The 24,113-nt window shown below is 32.3% G+C and overlaps 1 protein-coding gene across 4 annotated transcripts in view; it reads right to left on the bottom strand.

Moving 5' to 3' along the window:
* The window catches only part of Csk (C-terminal Src kinase), a 68,669-nt gene that overhangs the window by 44,461 nt on the left and 95 nt on the right, over positions 1–24,113 (bottom strand). For 2 of the 4 annotated variants that reach the window (XM_088185260.1, XM_088185263.1), the window contains exon 2: positions 4,564–4,667. The exons of the other annotated variants lie outside the window; for them this stretch is intronic. The gene's annotated coding sequence lies outside the window, so the exon portion shown is untranslated. The remainder of the gene's footprint in view (positions 1–4,563; positions 4,668–24,113) is intronic. 4 annotated transcript variants of the gene reach the window in all.

Raw genomic sequence — 24,113 nt, 5'->3', positions numbered from 1 at the left:
CTACCGCTCAACGCGTTCAATTGTTCTACAGAAATAACAATTCTGTAAGAAATGTGTATCGAAATTCACTGGTATGTCATCGTCCTACTGAGCGAAAAATTCGCAACGTAATGAAAAAATTTAAAAAGACTGGAAGCTTTCAAGATGGGGTAAGGCTGTTATAAGAGAAAGTGTGGTCGAAGACTCGGAATTGTTGATTCGTCGGCGTTCGCAACTTTTGGGCTTTTCTTATGGCTTCCTTTGACGCATACACCTGTATTAAATTCAAATAACACAACCACTGAAGCCCGGAGACCATAGACAGCGAAACATTTACGCAAATTGGGTGTTGCACCATTGAACTTTGCCAGAAAAACGCATGTCATTTAATGAAATGGAAATATTAAAAAAATCTGTTCAACAGTAATGCACAAACAATTCGTTTTACATGATAATTAATTTATATATTGCTCATTTAAATTGTCCTTGTAAATGAATACGTAAGTTGTGTTTTAATAATGGCATTTATAAAACTGCAAACAAAACATAGTGAAATCACCTTTTCAAATGACTTAAGAATTGCACAAAAGTTTGCCACTTCATTTTCATCAATAACAAGAATATAATTTTTTTTCATAATTTTTAAGAAAAATATACTATTCGCTTCAATGAAAATGGTATTATTGTACGTATCCACTGTAATTATCAAACGATCGCCCAACGCAAACCCACTTTTAAAGTTAAACTTTCACAAAGGTATGGATCAGAGATGGAGCTAAACAGTAACGTGATTGGCTCTGAATTGGCTTCTCTCCCATTCGTGCAATCTTCCTCAAATGACTTGGTTAATTTACAATCACTCCCGAACTCACTAATTACCGATCGATCACACTCTTGATGACTCTCAAGACTCGACACAATTTTCACAACTGCAAGACTACGACAGGCATCTGAATTTTTATTATACACATATCTGTATAAATGAAATATTTGAGTGCAATCAACTAGATGCAAACATTACATAAAATAATTGATTGCCTCAGAACTAGGGATTCCAATCCCGGGATCCCGAATCCCGGGATCCCGAACGATTTTCAATACCCGATGAGTCCCGGGATTATAAAACATAATCCCGAATTTTTCGGATTGGTTGATTTATCAAGCACAATCGAATTATTATTGACAACATAAGTTATATTTCGTGTACAAACTTGCGCGAGTTGCACGTGTCATCTGTGAATCTTTGAGGCTGTGAGTCTAAACGTGCTTTTTCAGCAGCAGGCTGCTTAGGAACCAAAATCAGAACAAGGCTAAATGATAAAACACTTGATGCTTTGATATTACTTCGTGAGTTTTATTCAAAATAATGTTTTCAATTAATTGTCTATGAATGTACATAGGTATGTACATACATTGTCAAAAGTTCATTTTTTTCTTCTTAAATAAATATATAAAACCTTCCCTTTTTTATTTTTATTATATTATTTTTTATTTTAAGTCCAAGACTAAAATTATACGTACTTTATACATTGTACGTTATAAAAAACAGATGTAAAAATATATTGTATTATTCATTTTAAATTATTTTTATCGATAAAATAACATGAAAATTATCCCGGGACTGGTCCCGGGATCCCGGGATCGACTAATTGCAATACCGAAATCCCGGGATCAAAATTTTGGCCCGGGATTGGAATCCCTACTCAGAACATAAACAATGTGTATGTCATTATTGAATCACTATTAAAGATGAATTGCATCTCACAATTATTACACATAATCAACGAGGGGAAAAACCTTTTCTAAACTCACGGAAAATTTCCAACGCTTTTCAGCAAAACTGTCGTCGGCACTTCTTAGTTTCATATATACAGACGTATACGAAGGAGAGTAAAAAATATTGGTTATACAAGTGATCAGAGTTGCGCAACCTTTTGTATACCAACAACAAGAATAGTGCCTTCGGCAGTACGACGACCTTGATCGTTGGCAGTACGTTCTTCGGCAGGTTTGTGCACTTGCTTGATGCTGTTTCAAAACCAGTATACGTTTTCGGTGAAACCAGAAATTTCACTATTTATTTTTAAGAAAAAGTGGTAATGTTTGCAAAAAGCTCATAAGGACGTGCGAGTGTGTGTTTTTGATGACATATTACCGATAGACGTTATTTGAATATATGTATGTACATACCTTATTCATGACACGTGTGGAAGGAAAACATCGAGGTCACATTTTCGCCCGTGTTCATTTAGCATAACATTGTAAATGACATGCACTATGAAACAGCGAACGTGCCGGAAATAAGGGAGCTTTGCGACACTAAAATTTACTGACCGCAAAAAGCAAAACTTTGCGGAAACCTCAGTGGCGCATTGAATTAAACGGGTGTGTTCACACGAGTATACAAGTGTGCGTGTGCTCCTGTCTGGGTTATTATGTAGGTAAGTATTGCAAGGAAAAAATCACGCTCGGGTATGCACACTGAGTCATTGTGTATAATATACTTTTAATTTGTTATTTTTAGTTTGAGACGAAATGACATTTCGCAACATGCGGTCCGTCAAGACACTCATAATATCAATATTCACTAGATTCGCAACTAGCAGGTAGCAAAAAATTATTTTATTTCGTGTCATTAAACCTAGAAGCCAGAATTACCGATAATTGAATTAGATAATACAAAGCTATGTTTTTTTTTAAATAAAAAAATATATTATTTACGTTTAAAATATCTAAAAATTTCTTACGTCACATAAAAAATGAACAGAATCTGAACATTACCTATTCATGACAGTCACTATGCCCTCTTTTTTCAATCGTAAATAAAACAAGACGATTCACGTGAACTCATCAAATATTAAATGCTTCCGTTCTTTGATCTATCTACGTGAATATTACTAAAAAAACTGCGCTATAAAACCGACCGGAAAAGCTAGTTAAATTAAAAGCTCTTTGACCCATATATGTATCTATGTATACTGGTGCGTTAAACGTCAAATGTCCACATACAGTTTGTGCGATATTGTTAGTGGACAAAGGCAGTTTTACGCTATGACGTAAACGTTAATAGCGCCGGACGCTAGGGGTAATGAATCTAAATTGCTTAATTAAACGTCGATCCCTTATCGGTACATCGACAATGCGTCAATGGAAGTTGAAATGGTTGACGATCCCAGAATCCCGTTACTAACAATATAATTATTCAATATGTACTATTTAAGCTGCTAATGTGCGTCATATAATATTTAATGCTTGACAAATAAGCAAGCAATATCTTCATAAAAATAATTTGTAAGTCAAGTTGAATATATTCATGTACTCGATTTTTTAATACCAAACGGGAGTTCGACAATAATGCACCTTCTGACCGATGCTGTTTGATATCTCATTTATAGCTAAAACTGAAGAAGCAGCAAATATAAAACTCACTGACGGTTCCATAGATATCATGAACAATAAGCTCCAGAAAGCCGTTTCAGTTTAGAAATAATGCGTTTAATAATTAAATTAGCGGCATGAAATGTTAACAGTTGAAAACAGAACGAAATATTTCGGCCAGAATATTACATAATTATTGTCTGTAGGCTCTAGTGTACAAGCAACACGGTTTACGTCTGCGTCGCAAAATTTCGCAATCGCAACCGAAGAAATGTGCATGGGAAAATAGATTTAGTTCAATTTATTAGTTTTTCGTCGGGAATTGAGCACATTGTGAGTAACATCAATAGCCAATTGAATAGCAAAGCAATGACATTTTTCCTTTTTCCATAACTTCCAGACATTTTCGACTCCCAGTTTTTACAAGGCGTCCTTTGTCAAATTATGACACATACACTTTGAGAAATAGCGAGTATTTTGTATAATTAAAATTGGGTTGAAATAGTAAGAGTATGTAACGATGTTTGTACCGCATTGTTTATTCAATGAGTCAATGCTATATTTGTAGTGGCTGAAGAATTTCTTGCTTTCATGAATAGTCTGCATGGAACAATTACAGACGAAAATATTCTTAACGAAGTTGAGAAAACTTTAACAAAGTACATTCTGTGGTTAAATCAAGTAAAATGTGTCACATCCGATGGTGGTAAAAATATAAGTGGAACAGATTAAAGCCCAGTTGGAAAAAATATGAGGCTGAAACATGAGGCAAAACCTATGATTATTTGTATTATTCACTAACAGGTACTTTGTGGGAAATATCTCAATCTATCGTGGGTTATTGAACCAGCTGTGAACTTTATTCGCTCTCGTTGTCAGTTTCGTATTTTATCAGAAATGGAAGCCGTATTCCCTCACTTACTCTACCACACAGTAGTTCAAAGGCTCAGTCATATCATGAGATTTCATGATACACTGCGTCTGAAAATATGGAAGAAATTACGTTTTTTGAAGCCTACTTTAATTTTGCTTCCTGGCTCGCCAAGCCTAAAATATTTACGATCTAGCTATTCACAGAATAAGTTTTCTGACTCCTTTAAATAGAATATCAATAGAGAAAATATACAATTCTGAAATCTAATCAGGTCTGCTTTTAGTAACTTTGACCAAGAAATTTTGGTCTCCGTCATTTCAAATTGCACTAACCTGATTGCGGTCCAAGTCCACTTTGTGTCCTGAAGAAAACACGGCGCCTTACGTAAGATCGCGTGCCGAGGTCCGAGCGTCCGTCACGCGAAATTAACCCAGAACTGCAACAAGAGCAAAAAACGTGAACAACACGCGTCATTAGCCACGAATGAATATGCAAATGCAGCATGATAAGACTTTGGCACGAGGGTGGGAAATACACAGGAATCGCATTACTAAAGATGTGCAAAAGTGTGAACTGCGCGGAAAATCGATAAGCACTCATAGCGGAGACGGAAAGGTCTAGACGGCGGAAATTCAATATGCGGTCCAATCATCCATTCGGATATTGCTGAGATGAAATGACATCTATTACTTGACGCGATCGAATCAAAGTGGGCATCGTCATTCGTGACAATCGGATTTAAAATCTAGGATAATAGATTAAAAATCCACTTTATATGGCGACGCCATTGTTAGCACACTTGTTTCTCTCGTGACCTGCTTTTTTTACTACCGAAAAGCATGTGACACAACGATTGTTACGTTTTAAAATGTTGCGAGTTTTACACTCTTTCAGGGAAGTAATCACAGCTTTGCTCTAAATGGAAAACCAAGCATTTGTTTCTCGGAAACGAAATATATTATGTATGTGAAGGAAATATTACGATGTAGACAACATATATTTTGTACAATTCCCTTTGGAAAGTTTTTTTTTCAAATATGTACTACTGAACTTTGATTGACGTAAATAATCGCTTTTTGTGTTGTCTATCTCTCACGCCACAATTTGACAAGGACTTTTGAGATCAAGCAAAAGTATTGCAATGCTCCCAAACAGATCTAATCATGCACGTGAAAAGCGGTTGATGTGAAACATTTTCTGTATTTTAAATAAATAAAATAAATAATAAAATATCGAATTATAATTGTATCATCTATTGTTAAATCTCTTAACTAAGGTGACCAGATTTTACAAACATCAAGGGAGGACATAAAATAAAATGGTCATTGTTGCTGCGGGAGCTAAAAAAAGGTCACTTCGGAAATTTTTAAGAGGAGAAATTGCTAACGTAGCTCAAAAAATACTTTTTTTTTTGAAAATTTTTGTACAAGGACAATTTTCTGGTCATCTTATCTAACACATATGTAATATATTCTTAACACATTGTGCATGTTAAAAACTCCCTTGTTTTGTACAGAATCGTGACTGAGTTGGAACAAGTAATTGTAGCAATTCAATATTTTTTTTTAATGGAGGATCGTCTTTAACCTTTACTTTACTGTGATGTACACCGAGTTTACATGACATCTTATTACTGCGGTGTAAAATTCTTTTGCGCATTTTCAACACTTATACAATAATATGCTTTGACTAATTTTTTGTATTAATTTTCGCGTTTTTTAATTTTTTTCAATCGTAATTTTTTACATGTGTACTAAGTGTACATCAACCGTTTTACACCGTTAATTAAATGTTGAAAAAACTATGAAACGAATACTAGTAAAATTCAACATATAAATTAAAAAATATTAAATCTGAAAAAAGAGTCAATTCAATCTCGACAATTCCTATATTTTACAAATAAATATTATTAAATTATATTGGAAATATAGTTAGGTTTCACAAAACTTCTGTTATAACGTGACAGACGTTAGCCCAATGCATCACAACGATTTAACACAATCAACGTATACATGTAAGTAATGAGACACGAATGAAATTAGTCACTTCCTGAAAATGCAAATCTCTACAAACAATTAAATTACTATACGACTTGTTAGAAGGCAAATGGAATATAATTCTCCTATCTGATCATCAAATTATTACAGGTATCAATTACTAGCACGCGTACAAAATAAATTACAGTTAGTGTTCAATTTCTATAAAGTATATAATGATTTTACAAGTACGCATTAACTATGAGTTTTAGTTCCAGCTTACAATGCTACATTTAGTGTACACTTTCACTAGATAACGCATGCATCGTGTATGCTTTAACTAGCGAGTGTGTGAACTAGTTATCGTCACGTCAACGAAAAAGATTTTACAGACGATCATGTAAACTGCATGAAACATACAAAATAAGTGATTTCTCAAAAACGACTTTCGTTAAAATAAAAAATATGCTATGTTATTTTTTATTGGTAGATAAGAATAAGGTAGAGACTAAAAAATCAAGAAATATATATAAAATGTATGTTTCAATTATTAATGGCAGAGATTTTCAGCATCTATCTAGGCGCTTTTCGTTAGTAAGATTGAAAAATAAATAAACATGCAAAAAATTATTTATGTAGGAGTATATTTGCTTTATATATAATGGAATGTAAAAAAATAATAAAAATGACACACCGGGTGTCGTTGGCCATAAAGCGACAAGTTAATCACCTGTCTAACCAAAAAATGATGTAGAGCCAATAAAAAACATAGCGTTTGTCAGAACAGTGAAGACCCCATGAATAACTATCTGTAACGAATCTATCTCAAAGGAGGATCAAACAAATTGGCAACAAGATTTATCCTACACAAATGGTTTAAAATATTTTTTTCATATATATAAGTGTAATAAATTTAATATATTTAATAGGTATTTTAAGCCATTTATGCAAGGTAAATCTTGTTTTAATTTATATAATACTCCTTTTAAATGGTTTCGTTGCAGAGAGTTATCCATGGGGTGTTCACTGCTTCTGACATGTCTTAACAGATAAATCAAAAACCACTCAAAACAATTGCAAGTGTTAAACAAGGATAACATCATTATATTTATAGGTATATTTTTATTAAAAAATATATTATATATTCACTGATTTTTTTTTAAGTTTTATCCAAAAAATAATTAGCAACACCATATTTAAAATGTTTTTTTTTTTAATATAGCAATTCCAGTGTACATAAGGAAAACATTTTGAATACTTTGACAAACAGCAAACAGTGAGAGCATACAAAAACTAGTTACATTGTAAATCAAATCTTTTGTGTGTACTGTAATTTAAAGTGATTTGACAGTGCATACATTGACTAGGTATGAATACCCATTTTTTTACTTTTTTGTAACATATAAATATTAATTATAAAAACCTAGGTTAGTATCTCATATGAATTTCTATTGTATTTGAGAGATCAGAATTCGTAATTAATATATAATTATAATTCCGATCGATTATCACAGATTCGTGTTTCTTAGATACGAATGGACGAATGTCATACATATTAGAAATAAAAATTATCTAATAATTACCTACTTTAGCTCATAGAGAATATCATATTTGTATAATAAAAAAATATGAGCATAAGATTCTATCGGTACAGATACAATTATTTACTAAGCAATTTAATCTTTACTTATTAAAATTTGATCAACTGTCCTAAATCGGTATGGTTTACATAAAAGTACCCATTAGACACGCGTGAATAAAATTTATTTTATATTGATATTAATAAGTTCAACCACCGTATGAAATCCACGTTCTCGAGATTACATCGGTTTGTGAATCAATACATCCAGATAAATATTTTGGTTTAAGATATATATTAAAATAATTTGTAGTCTGAATTGTGTTTTTAAACATGTTTAGTCTCAATTTATTTGAAGAAATAAATCAATACTTTTCTTGATTTTTCCCCCAATTATCAGCTAGGTAATTGGTTAGCTTTACATATTACTATAATATGTAAATAATGAAGACAAATTGATGTATACTATGACTTTTCACACTGATTTATGATAAAATCATGTACCGATAGTAAGTGGTGTTTTAATGCAATTTATTATAGTCAGATCATATCTTGCTAAAATATGACGGTAACGTTGAAAATGCCATAAATCAGGACAAGATCAATATAGAATATTGAAAGTAAAGTTTGTAACTAGACTATTTTGGAAATACAACAGAGAGCACTATTGTGGGTCGATTCTTTATTACACAAGAGTCTAATTGGAATAAATCAAAAATAACTTTTTATTTCCACACTTAACATTTTAAAGATCAGCGTCTTACAAACTATTTAGATATAATGTAGTTCAATGAGTCACTATGTTTTTCCTACCAACACACTTAAACTCCTCAGACGCGTTAATATCGCATTTCAAACCACTCAACTCAATTAAAAAAACATTCAATTACAAGACTGAATGAAATCTCTGTGTACATGTACAACAGCACATTCAGCACGTGCATTGCACTTAACGAGGCATCTATTCAAAACCGACCTAGTTTTCAGAGGAGCACAGATCTTCGACTAATGCTATCCTGAATTTATAGTACCTTCAAGATAATATAAACGTTGAACTACCAAGCGAATTCCACTTGACCAATTTTCCACCACACACACCTGATGAAACGCAGCTCGTTGCGAAACCACATGTGTATCGATTTCGTTCGGAATCAATTACGGAAATGCGACATTTCATAATGGTGATTAAATATTATCCTACATCTAAAGTTCTGCAATCGACTATACATCAATCTCCCTCCATCCTTATCTATGTGTTCGATGAAATTGAACGGATAGATGGCGTAGGACGAATGCATTAAGTAATAAGAAGAAAAAAAATCGCTAATTAGCCCACGCTTGCGAAAATGGCGAGGGCGTCATCCAATATACGCCAGAGATTCAAAGGAAGGTCCATAATTTTCTGGCCGAATTGAAATATAGCGCCTAATCAAGTTTCTTCAACTAGGTTTTAGATACAATTTCGTAACATATTTTATTTTTTTAGTTCCTATAGGTTAGATGCTTTACTGTTGAGCAATCGGCAAGTCGTGGGCAACCATTAGATAAATATAAGGAAATATATAAGGACATACGCACGTCTATGTCGGAAACAGCGAGTCGCCTGCAACTAAGAAAACATGCGCGACACGCGAGAGAACAATTAGTCGAAGCGACAATTGTTTTGGCAGTCATTTGTAACTTTTGAGTTGAGTAACTAAAATCTTGAAAGGTTAGTTAAGTAACAAACATATGTTAAGCGAATATTGTTTTCTACTTATGTACGTTTTAAAATAATAATCAAATTTGATATGTAGGAGCCAATAAAAAAAATTAACCGTTTAAATGCATAATACAAGCAATATAAACGAAAATTTCAAGATAACGACTGTTATCTGTTTTCGTTTTATTAACACACATCGAATATTATGCCTGTTTTGCGTTTATGGATACGTGTAGCAACTTTTTATAGTTGAGGCATAATTAATCATTTATAAACCACGACAGTTTTTATTTCTCTTATTAATATGATAAATATTTGCCGACTAAAAAATACATTGTTCACACATTTCGAGTAAACAACGTTAGTTTTCCACAGCTGCTTCGCTCGAGTGAATCATCGATGTTTTCATTTTGATTGTTTGTACATATTTTTATCATGTCCCGTTTATATTCCTTTTGTATTATAATGTTTACGCAAACTATGACGATGGAATGTTAAATATTATAAACACGCTTTTATATGGCTCAAGAACTTTATAGGTTGAATTATATAAGCTGCTATAAAATTACAAAAGCCAGCGGTGTCCACTAGAATTTAAATTCGACGCACACTGCGTATTTTATGATTTTTGGTGTACCGACCTGAAGCTAAAAATTTTACTGTCATACAAAGATCCACTTAAGTTCACATGCGCAGATGGATATTAAAAAAGTATGTTGGCGAAAGGACGCAACACTTACCGCTCTCTACGACAAAAATTACGGTGTGTTCAACCAATGCTTCCCCAAGAAGTGGTATACCCAAAATGGAGTTATGGTTTTATGCCTTCCAAAAATTTTGAAAAGCATTAAAACCCGCTCGTTTTAGCAGTTTCAAACTAAAAAATGATGATTTCATACTACTGATTACTGTAGAGAATATGCAATTTTTTTATCAATGTTTTAGAGATTCATCAGGTCTCAACGGCAATAGAAAAACATTCGATGATCAAGAATCATATTCAGCTCTCGATCCCAATGAAGGCAATCCAACCTCACATAAAGCCATAAATTAAGTTGACATTTCCTACATGAAGTATGGGTTTTAAAAGCTCAAATCGCGTCAGATTAATCTCTATGCTCCCTTTCAATAAATTGTTATTAAAACTCCAGCGTTTTCTGATCTGTAGATTAACAAAAAGTGTGAAATCATAAATGGAAACTTTACTTACATATGCTTATATGATAGCAGAAAAAAATAATACGTACTACATTGAGAGTATTTAAAAAAATCAATACCTTAGTTTATTAAATTAGTACAATACAATAATGAAACATTGAATGTAAAATTTGGAGAATTTGAATCAGTATCTTCAGAAGAAATTCACAACATAATTTATAAATTAAAATAAAGGAACCAGTACTGATGAATTGGAAGTAAATATAGTGCCAGTAAGTGTTTGGTTATATGAATAATATATAACAAAATTACTATTGACTTTCTAGGATCAAATATTAAAAGACAAACAGCGGTGATTTGGCAATTAAAGGTACACATACCAAAGTTAATTAAACATAGTACAATGCTAGTAATAATGAAAAATCTCGTATTAGTGTAAACAAAAAGTTACATTTTACCCACTATATATTATAGTATCGTTTACAACATTTACGTATGACAAACAATTAATATATGACATATTGCGACAATTTTGAAGAATATGAAGAGATACCAATCTACGTGTTTAATCCTCTACAGTAACTTCCGTCAATTTTGTTCTTCAGTTGTCGTTTAAATTTAATTTATAGATTATATCAGTAGTAATAATGTGTTCAATGTTTACTTTTGATAAAGGTCTTATTGTTTTTAATTATTTTTAAGAAGCAATGATGGAACAATTTGATGACATATGTCTACAACGTAGAATTGGTATATATAAACTAAGAGTGAATCTTCTCATGTTGAAGTCACTGTCTTTTTATAAAGAACATACTACATAAGTTTGATGTAACTGAATATCATGAATTTGGCTATTCCGAAAGAGGAATGATGGCACAGAACAAAAATTGAATAAAAACCATGACGTATACATATTTTGCTACATCGGAATTAAAAATAACCCACTCTTAGATATTTTTGCTATCGATTATTCAAGGTATGCAATCATATATTTATAATCATTGTAAAATGTCGTTTATTAGATAACATCCAAGAAACTACACATTTATAAGCTGTCTGTTGGCTGATATATATAGCGTTCCCACTGCGACAGCGCCGATTTGATCGACATTAACTTTCAATCCTCATACATACTAAGGATATATTACACGTTCACGTTTAAAACATACTTGGTTTATTTGTAATTCTTAAGTGCATTAAATCGGAAGCAATAATAATGTTTATGTAATATAAAAGGAAAAACTCACTTTTCGGCCTCGGAGCCCGGCGACGGGAATTCAAAATTTGAAGATTTCATTACGAAGATTGTTTTATGCTTGTTTATCTAATTTAATCAATGTATTCTTCTTATCCTAAACACATTATGTATATATTTAATTTTAATAGTTATAACACACCTAGTTAATTTGCAGTCCGATTATTTATAAAAGGAAACACGCACTTTTCGGCCTCGGAGTCCGGCGACGGGAATTCAAAATTTGAAGATTATTTTATGATTGTTTAGCTAGTTTAATCAATGTATTCTTATAATCCTAAACACATTATGTATATATATATTATAACACACCTAGTTAATTTGCAATCCGATTATTTATATTCAGTCAAATGACGAATTAATGAAAATTATTGTCGCGTAGCAAAATTTTGTTTATTAATAATAATTATTTAAAACTGTTGTCACGGTACTGTCAGCCATCTTGTTTTATATTTGAATGCTTATTTTTCATTGGTCGAAACAACAGAACGCATTACCGGTGCAACGGAAAGCAACGAACCAAATTTAATTTAAATTTTTTATTATTATTTATTTTTATTATTATTATTATTATATATATAAGATTCTAACGCGAATATAGTGATATTAAAAAAATAGTGGAAAAATATGTATGTTATCTAAGATGAGAAATATGTCGTATAAATACAAAAACAAAAACGGGAATCAAATTAGGTCCAGAAGTACGTCTCCCGTCTTCGAAATACAGGCAATTTAAGAATAGTTAGGTATAAGAAAACGAATACGGCCAGGGGAATAATGAACGGAGGTGTGAATTCGTTTAATAATATTCCTAGGACAATTTGCAAAAATAAAAAAATCTTAAATGGAATAAAAAAAAACAGATGTACCACGATTCCTTTAATGAATAATCATATTAATTTAACCTAAATATCATGATAAAATAATATTTGTGGGGTTTGTTTTCAAACATTTTTGTAAGGCAGCGGCGGTCCCCATCATGCAAATCAGTATCTAATCATGACTCAGATTCGCGAGGGCGTCATTCTTGTGCATGTGAGTATGTGTTTTGCAACATCATAGCACCGGCGTTAAAATTGTGGGCGCCTATTCGATACCGAAAAGGTGTCCGTCCGTTTCTGGCCGGTTATCGTAACTTCGCAGCGGCCCAAAAACGGGTTCCTCGCACACGCCGTGAGCAGAGTATGTGCTTTTTTCGCTTCGTTCGAAAGCGAAATCGATTCCTGTCGGCGAAAGTCACCGGCATGCACGCCGCCTGGACCTCTGCCGAATTCGTCGTCGTTCACTTTCTACGCTTCGCTCTCTTAACGCGAAAAGTCTTGGACCGGCCCTGCGCGTCGGTTGATGTAGGTCGGGGTACCAAAGAGGGAATTGGGTCGGTTCGATCGTTTTCTCCAAGGGCGCTCTTTTGGCGAGACCCTGAAGCGAATCGATGTCGGATTTAAGCATTTTGTCGTGGGTTCCCAATCAGTGAGGTGAACTATTCTGAAGGGCGCAGGAAATATTCTTCATAAATTTGTAAAAAACGCATATTTTTACTGTATAAATAAATTTTAAGTCATTATAACCTATTTTGATTAATTATTTTTATTTATTATAAAATGTAATTCTATGGAAATAATACATGCAGCCTTGGCCATAAAAATGGGGCACCCTTTAAAATGGCGTGTAACTCTTTACAAGTGCATAGTCTCACCGAAATATTTTAACAAGTAGTTTTAACCGCAATTTATGGCGTTCTTTAATAGCGCATATTTTGAAATTTTAAAGAATTTGAAATTGATTCTTAGCTAACGGGCCGAATTAAAATAGGTAGCTGGGCCTTAAAGCAACAAACTCTGCCAATTAAATATGTACTATGTATAATAATATAGTTGGACATAAGAAATTCTTATAAAATAATTCAAAATTATCTAATTATAATATTCTCCGTTGTCCGAAAGACGACGGAGGGCAGTGGCCTGCCAGCGAATAAGTATTGTGTAAAAATAAGAGTAGTTCGATATTATGTATTACAATATATCATGTCTTTGACTTTCGCCTATTTTTAGGAATCTAGTTTTCTGATGTAATATGTTAAAAAGTGACTCACTCACTTTATCGGTTTAAATTAATTCAAACCAAAAGTTTACCTGAGTGACAGACGCAGTTTACAGAGCGTTCCACAACGACCCAGAACTGTCCGTCACGCGAACATACATTGTAAATAATACACAATATGTTAATATTGAATCGTGCATGCGAAAAAACGTGACCGTCAGTCCGACAATGATAATTTTGCCGACGAATCGCTAAAAACGAGGAAAGTGAAATTCTGCCGAAAAGGAGGAAATACGGAGGAAAGTCGTGATTGTGTTATGTCTTCAGATTTCTTTCGCTCAGTCGAAGGGTGAATGCTAATAGGCAGTTTCGACGATTTCGTATGCATCAAATCGGCATTAGAATTGCAGATGAGTGCGGAAATGCAGCTATGTAGTGTTGCATTCGCAGCATGTAAGCTGGTTTCGCGAGAGAGCAAAAAAAGAGGAAACAAATCAATGTCTAATCGTAGCGAAGCAGTGTCGTGCGGAATAGATCGTTAAGAGACGGAAGAGATACTCGCAGGTCGCCGAAGGTCGTTGCTGATTAGAATTAAAATATATTTTTCCCAGACTTGGAAAATTGCAATAGTTTTCCTTGGATGGGACTGGGCATGGGAATTCTTATTCTCACTTCTTGAATTTCTCGAGAAATTTTCATAAATAAAACAATATATGTAATATTATATAATATAAAGTATGTGATATTGAAATTTATAAAATATTTTTGCATTATTTTTTTGTCAATATTTAACATGCAAATTATATTAATATTTATAATAATTAAAATTCAAAAGAATTTACGGAAATATATTAGTAGGTACATTATCACTTATTATTCTTAAAATAACTATTTAAAAAGCACATACTATATAAAGTGAAATCGGCCATCTTTAATAGGAATTTTTTGGTAGAAAAAAACTCGAAAGCCCCCATACATTTTTGCAATCTGCCAATTCCCACGCGGAGCAATTTATTATTATCTGATTAATTTTGTGGTTCTTAGATTACTCAAGTAAAGATAAGCCTGATTAGAGTAGTTGAGAAAATCTAAAACAATTTTTTGCCATTCAAATACTTCTAACCTCTATTAAAACTTCCAAGAAAGTATGCACATTTTTTAACATCTAACAAGGATACATACTTTTTTTATGGAGTGGTATACAAAAAATGCAGCGGTTATAAAATATTTTAAAATATTCGTAAAAAATTAATTTTTAACAAAAAAATGTTCTATGAAAATTCTTGAGAAATAAAAATTCTTGATAAAGAAACTAAGAAAAAACACTAGTTGCTACTAATAACAATTCTTCAGGAATAATTTTAAACTAATACCACATTAATAAAAGCTTTCAAATCAAATTTTAAACTATTCGCTTTTTAAAGCTGAAAGAAAATTAATAAACTATGTATTTCTTAAAGACAACACTGATGGCAATTAAATATGTCTTTTAATCCGAGACGCAATATAATTTTACGTTTTTAGTCAATTTTATTTTTTTTATTAAAAAATACTTTTTTAACTTAAACTTAATAAACTAAAATTTAACAAAAAAAACTTGAGCCCTACCATTTTAATATATTATTTTATAAAATTATGCTTCTCACAGTTTTGAAAAACTTTATTTACTTGAATAAATTTGACGTAGTGTTTGAATTTGTATTGAAAAAAATTCTAGGATTTTTAAAATTTGATTTTTTATTTGAATAAACTAACTGGGTCGCTGATAACTGCCACTGTTATTGACCAGAATTACATATACATAATGTGGCGACATGTGACACGCCAACAAAAATAATCTGTTTCCAGGTAAGTCGGGATATGGGGTGACTCATCGATGAAAATTTTGAGTCGCTGTAGGGAAACGTCGCGGAATCCGCAATGTCGGAGTTGTGAGTTTAAATAACTAATGCGTTAAAGCAAGTTCTTACAATGGTTGAAAAGTGTATTCCACATACCAGCACGTGACTACTAATACCCGAAAGACCTGAATTTGAATCCAATAGGAACCCGATTGATGAACGATTATCACAGACTATGTTTTGCTAGATTTTCTTAATCTCACGGATTAAGCATAAAAAAAAACACGACTAATTATCACGTAAATATTATGAGTAAATGTTTTTAATAATTTTTATTGCCTAATTAAAATATTTCGCATAAAATATGCTTACAGAAAATATGTCGCAACGGTGGCTAATTTTTATATTTATTTGTAGCACAGAAAGTGTATCTATTATTATTGATTCAAGAAATTATATTACGATGTTAAAAATATATAAAATGCCATCTTTGTCATGAGGCATGGAATTGTATTCCCAGGGCCCGAATTCGCTCTCTCAGCGGCCCTGCTCATGCGCCTATAGCGCCCACCGTAAAAAAGGTAAGGCCCAATGACGCCGCCTGACAAACTAACATTTGACACTTTGAACACGCGTGATTGTTGACAGCTGTCTAATTTACAGTGCTGCCAACATAAAAAACTTGAATTGGATCATGCTGTACTTCAAGCTAACTCTTCGATATGACTCAACGCAGATGATCGAACAATTCACACACACACAAAGACAGCATAATTTATCGTCTTCTGATGGTAATTTCGCATTTTTTCCTCTATCGAATTGACGTTTTCACCGATATGATTTATTCAATAGAAACGCGTATAACATCATCAGCATCACTTTCGCAGAGTCACTATAAAAAACGGTAATTTAGATTGCGTCACCGTCTGCGCCTATGAAATCCTCATATCGTGTTATGGATTCTCGGTTTTTGGAATGGCGTATCTTACGTCTATCCAAGATGGATTTATCTAGTTTTATGCACTCGCTGCGCACGAATTTATGTTAAGTCTGCGAACAAAGGTCCATTTGGTCCGGTTGCGTGAATGCTCTGGATTCTGCACGTACGCGGTATGCAGATAATGGATAGTGGGCAAATGTAACACTCTTCATTGTTTGCAAATTGCATCGACGCAAACCGGAGCATTCTGATTTGCTTAAGTGGCGTCCGCGTCGCGTTTATCTCTTTTTTTAGAATTTTATGGTTCAAATTCCAGCATGGGTTATGAACGGGTGGCGTACCAAAACGAACCACCAATAAAAAATGCATTATAATCTTAAGAATCAGAGTGCAAGAGTGACTACTCAATTAATATATGTTCATATACACCGGCCAGTCAAAGAATGTGTCGCTTAGATTGAAAATATTCGTTTTGGGCATGTGATCACAATAAATTTACCACTCACAAGTCACGAGTCTATCGTTTCATACATCAATTCGTACTGCAAGATAGTTTTTAATAAAATGGTAATTAAGAAAATATCTTGCAAGGTCACATTACCATGATTTATCTTTCAATTCTTTCATATAATATATACGTATACATTTAAAATTGAACCATTTGATCCGAATATGATGCTTTCACCCGAAATAGAAGTAAAATCATCGATCATTTCTTATTTCACACCCAATATGAAAGACGATCTTGATTTATTATGAACGCGTTACACTTTATATAAATATATATTATACGTAAATACGCAAAATTCAACGGTAAATCTGTAACGAGTGAAAAGACCGGCCATTCATAAAGGCGCCTCTTCGTACTCTGATTCCCAGACGCACGTGCGAATCTAACTAAATTTTTCGACTTTCACACGTAAGCGAGTCCCTCGATATTAATCATGAATTTAGTGACAGTGCAAAGGGTTAAATTATAATGCGAATCTAGACTAATCTTGGAGAGCAACCGAATATTTGAGGTGGAGGACAGACACTTTGTTTGTTGCATTTATTTCTATTGTCAACGGGAAACTAACATCAAGTAAGCTTACGTTCTAAGCGAATATGAAGGTCTTCTAATATTGATAAAATCAATAATGTGTTCCATTTTCATGAGAATATTGAAGAAAGATGCAATTTCATGCGGCGTTCTCTAGAGTAATGTATCATAATATGGATAGCCATCGGTGGTTAAGGTTGCTACTAACTACCGGTGTTTAGTTCGAGTATATGTGTGTCATTCAATGCACTTTGCGTCTACGAGAGAATGGGTGGACAACGAGGGAAACCAGCATCGTAACCCAGATTCAGTCCGTGGGCAACCTGCCGTATCAGCTTCCGGACCGTGATGCAATCGCCATGAAAATGTCTAAAAACCTAGGCGAACATCTTCAATATGGAATGAAAATGTAAAAGCCTAGCGATCCCATAATATGAAATCAGATTAGAATTGAGTAATATAAACCGGAAGGAAAGTGTATGAATGTATTATACATTATGCAGTTAAAATTGGATTAGGTTAAATTTTATGTGTAAATATAGTAGTATAGAGCATTTTCTTAAAACTATACTGTCTGATAATGAAGTTGTAATTTATTAAACCAAACGTTGTACATAGTTTTAATTAAAAATATATCTACTAGTCGTGAAATTATGATTGAATGATTGGAATGGTTAGATATTCTAGAAAAAATATTTAAAATGATATCAAGAACGCAAACTCTGCGAATAAGCATTACACCTAATATGTATTTGTTATATACATTCCATGCAACAGAAATGACTATAATTTAAGAGTTATTTTATTTTTAATAAAAAAAAGTTAATAATACTATTAATAGAATTCATATAAAAAGTTGAATTAAAAATATTTTAGTACATGGAAGAAGTATGAATAAAAATGATATTATACTAACCGAAAGTTTATAGTTTACGGATATAAATCTGAAGCTGAAATTAATCCTAAGAGTTCATCGAACCTGACTCAGAACTTCTAAGACTTCCGAAGACCAAAACTAAACAGCGAGTGTATGCAGTTTGCCAAAACCGCAACTGCGCCAGCCATAAAAAAAATATACCAAAACCGTCACAGAATTCTTAATATAGAAGCCTGATTCACAAATTTCTCGACTGGCGTTCACCGGTCCCTTTTTATACTGCGACATCGTTCCCCGTTTGGAATTCGGGAGAACCGTGTGTTTTCGTGTTTAGAATCCATTAACTGAGGCGATCGATCCTCGCCTTCAAATGCATTAAAAACTCCCTAAATTTGGTAGTAGTAAACTTTTTGCGCATAAGAATTCTAGCTGGAATCGAAGCTGATTTAACCTTCGAATCGTGAAAATCTACAATAGAAACAATGCCGAAAAAATAACAATTGGAATTGGAGAACATCGCCAGAGTGGCGACCTTGGATGGATCTCTTTTTCGAGTATCCTCTGCCTAGTAGTGGCATCGGAAGCATTGGAATACGTGAACAGTATCCATAAAACGCGTCATTCGGGCGTTTCCGTTTCCTGGACAGTGCATGGCTACTTTGTTGTCCAGTTAATTTACATGAATACTGTCCAAATGGTGGCATCGAACTATGAGGTTGAGTAGCTTCTTTTAGAGTTAGTATTTTTAAAATGTAAAACGTTTCTTTTGATGGTATATAATTTTTTGTCTGTGAAATGTGTTCCATAGATTCAAAAAAAAAAAATTCGTCGGCGTAAACAAACAATATTGCGAATCCAGACGGGTGTCTAATAACAGTTTCAAAGCATAAAACGACAAAGCAGCAAACAAAACACGCCTACCAGAATATTTAATAAGAAATAAGGATAGATTTAACACTAGAAATAGACAATTTAAGGATAGTTATATATAAGAAAACGAGTACGGCCAGGGGAATAATGTATGGAGGTGTGAATTTGTACAATAATATTCCTAGGACAATCCGCAAAAAAATTTAGCGGGTTTCCTCAACGGAATAAAGAAACACTTTCGTGTATTAAAAAATAAATTATAATATTAAAGTATTTTTTATATTCTGTTTATTTGTATGTTTTGATTAAAATTGTTCAGTGTATCAACAATTAGCTATATCAGATATTTAAATTAATAAAATAATAATTATCAGTTAAATATTATGAGTAGTTATTTATAATAATTTTTAAATTATTTTTTAATTCCTAATTTTTATATTTCACAAAAATAGGATTTCAGAAAATATGCCGCAACAGTGGCTAATTATGATATTAATCTATAGCATAGAAAGGAGATTAAAGTATATGTTATATTAATTAGTCTTCCAAGTCTGTATATAACAATATAACGCATGAAGCGAATTAAATAATAAATAATTTATTCATGGTTTTAAACTTGGCTATGTATATATGTATATATATACATATTTATATATATATATATATATATATATATATATATATATATATATATATATATATATATATATATATATATATATATATATACATGTTCATAAATATTTGGGATTAGATTATTAATTTTATAAAGTAATTTATGTATTTTGAATAAATTATATTTTCCATCGATAGGTTTATACAACTTTTTCATTTAAATATGTTACATCGAATTGAGTGAAATAGGCAAAAAATTGCCTAATTCTTGAAGTGTAAGCTTGTTACTTTTTTCGTGAATTTGGCTCTTTATCTGCAGAATGTATTCATTTAGCGCTCCGGTTATGTTTTTTAGAACTAAACCGTATGTCGTTTTTGACAGTTGCAAAACGTTATGTGAATTGAAGAGTCGAAATTTTTTCCTGTAAAGTGTATGAATAGTATTTCTGTTAAAAATAGTGATCCATTATTGTGTAACTGATGCTGGGAAATTGGCAGATATTGTAATTCAATGAAATAAAATAATTGAAGCGACGGCCGGAACAACGTTGTAAGCGACAATTTTTTCAAAAGCGATATTTTCATGGAATAATGTTCCTTATAACTTAATACATCGTTTCAATAATATTTTGGGTATGTTTAAAATTTCCATTGTCATGTTTTACAAGTGTATTCTTTCTCCCCGTGGAACAACGTTGTAAGTGTCGATACGATGTCCGAGCGCGACGGTTGTGTTTCTAGCCAATTATTATCAAAAAGGCTAAATCGTGGGAAAAAACGCAAAATTAACATTGACAAATGGAAATGTGTTGTTCGAAAAGTCAAACGTGATAAAGGAGAGAATTATACAAGTTCCAGAAATATAGAAAAACTGGCATTGTTGCCGCCAAATGAGGTGAGTGGAACAACGTTGTATGTAACGAGATTTTACTATATGACATCCCGTGACAACTTTTTTTTTTGTTTTAGGATAAAATTTGTAAATGCCAATATGGATGCTTTGCTGAGAAGTTAATTGGCAACAAGGTTGATCTTTTCAACAAATTTCGACAAATGACTTACGATGAACAATCTCAATTCCTTAATAATTGTATGGAAATAAGAGAACCAATTCGGCGCAGAATAAAGGAATCTGAATCTCGTCGGCATAGCACAGTTACTTATAGTATACAAATAGGTGTAGATAAAGTAAAAATATGCCAAAAAACTTTATGTGATACTTTGAAAGTTACCAGTCGTAGAATTCAAATTTTCGTTATTCGAAATTCTTTTGTATCGAAATTAGTCGATACAAAAGATTTGCGTGGGCGTCATGAAAATCGTCCTCACAGTATTCAAGACCATATCAAAAATGATGTAATAAAGCACATAGAATCATTTCTTACACAAGAAAGTCAGAAGATTTCAAGGACTTCTCACAATTAGAAGATTTCAAGGACTTCTCGTTGCCTGAAAGTGAAAATAACAAAACTTGTTTGAAGATTACAGATTATTTATGGTTTCAACTCACTACAGATAATCCCACAGAACTAAGAGCACGAAAATTTCATATTGTAATGCAGCCATGGATTAACACGTCTTTTACCAAGAAGAAAGGACGAGGATGCTATAGCATCCTCGTCCTTTCTTCTTGGTAAATATATTTATCTTATAATACAACACCATTAATTCAAAATATTATTTGTTTAAAACCAATATACTTAACTTCGTTGCCAATAAACCCTCTTAAAAAAAAGATTTATTAGATATGTGTCAGTTTTTACCCAAAGAAGATAGGACGTATTATATGAATTTATTATAAGTTTACTATGTTTTTGTGTTTTATATTTTTTCATTTTTGTGTCTGGTATTTTGTCTTTTTACTGATTTTGATTCTGTTAGTTTAATTTTATTATTACAACTTGTATATATACAACTAAATATAGTCTATACTGTCTTTTATTTATTGTCATGTATTGCGCTCACTCCTTATACAAATGAAAGCAACAACGTTGTATGTGTAGGACGTACAACGTTGTTCCACGGAAGAGAGTATATTTGCTATTTTATCGGGTTAATCAAACACAAGAACTAAAAAAAATCTTGGTAAATTAAACAATATCACAAAAGCAACCTAATGAAATGTTTAATTATTTGCTTAACGCCTAAAATCCTATTAAAATATATTTTTTTCGCTTCCTATAAAATTATGAAAACGGCGTTTACAACGTTGTTCCGGCCGTCGCTTCAATTATTAACTATCTTAAGAGATTAAAAATCGACTATACACCCACTACATAAATCGTGAAAATTCCTATAAATAAAATATGTACGTCGGCATACTTTTAGTTCTAGCTTATCTGGCATTCTAAATGAAGATGAAAATCACTAATGATTTATTTTTATATAATGAAATTATATTTGGTCTAGTTACATAAAGACACCATCTTCTTTGCTCAATGCGCAAAATAAGCAAAACAATTCGTGGCCAATTCACACATTCGGCAGATAATTTCCTAATTCATGAATATGACAATTTTTTTGTCTATTTGACGGATTCAGTGTAACACATACAATAAATACTATTAATGTATGTATATATTTATAACAAATAAGTTGTAGCTGAACTAACAATATAAATTCAGTCAACCGTTTTATTTAACTGTTCCAAATAAACAGAATAGAATACTCTACAATTACAACATGGCAATGGAATTTCGATATCCACTCAATTCGTGTGCACACACACACACTTATTTTATCTATTTGCACTAATCGAATTCCAGAGAACAAAAGTGAATGAAGATCAGCACGGCGGAACCGACTGCATCCTGCTTTTTCTTGTCAATTTTTGTGGCTTTGGTCCCGATACAAACATTTCCAGGAGTGTCAAGGACAATATATTAGAGTTAATATAAAAGAAAATGGTTTAAATGTGAAGCAATATTAAACAATATTCGGTTTATTTGATTATTTGTTCGTTGCGATTGATGTAAGGTGTGTACCAAAGCAGGCGGTGTTATTTTTTAAGAGTATTTCTAAAAGTTTCCTACTATTAAATGATTTATTGTTAGTTAATAATGCACCAGGTGATTAAAATTCATTTTTACGAATCTGTTATTCAACCATTTGGGTAGGCAGGTAAAACTAATGAAAACTGTTAAAGATATTATTAATAGAATAGAATTTCAATATGTACGACGAGTAATCTGAGGAACTAGTTCACTCTCAAATTGGTCTCGGATAGTATGCAAATTGAATAAATTGACTAGATGGAAGTCATTAGTAGAATCGGATCTAAATCTGGAAGAAGCGACACAGAGAAATAGTTTTTGACTTATCACCAAAAACTTGTATAAGAAAGACGCTTTAAGCTTCTAACAAAAAATAAGTGATAAGACAGACTCTAGAAATAGATACAAAAATACTAAGCAAATTATAATAACTTTTAAATATTTTGTTTAAGCAAAGAGATTAGAGAGTCTAAGCATATTTATCAAAGATTGTCCGAACGTTATGAATTGAGAGTAATTCTTGTAAGATAAATATTTTAGATTTAGTCAATAAATTTCAATATTTAGGTATAATTATTTGTAGATACTAAAATAATAATTAAATAATATTTTTACATTATATGTAATATAATATTGTTTCAAAACATTGCGTTGTTATGAGTGTTTAAAAAACAAAACAACCTAACCTATAAATGTAGAATAATTGATGGTTTCTTGTATTCAAAAAGCAAACTGAGATTGTAGTTTTGTTGTTTTTGTGCATTATTCCAAGTAAATATCAATCAAAAATCGATACAAATCATCAGTGGGTCGCGTCGCTTCCGTTGTATGAAACTTGTACCCTTAAAAATCGATCTTTCACATAAAATAGCGATCAAAAACACATAATCAATAGTAACGACGTCGATGACTGGAATGGAATTTCGGACATATTGGTTGTTGAAAACAATTTTTTTGACAGTAATTGGCAGCCGAAGGTTCGAAATGTGCGAAA

Source organism: Plectrocnemia conspersa, unplaced genomic scaffold (assembly GCF_051122295.1).
Source record: "Plectrocnemia conspersa isolate PC_06_02 unplaced genomic scaffold, ASM5112229v1 ptg000004l, whole genome shotgun sequence".
NCBI lineage: Eukaryota > Metazoa > Arthropoda > Insecta > Trichoptera > Polycentropodidae > Plectrocnemia > Plectrocnemia conspersa.
The sequence above is the reverse complement of the archived record's forward strand: the minus strand, read 5'-3'. Positions and strand labels throughout refer to the sequence as shown.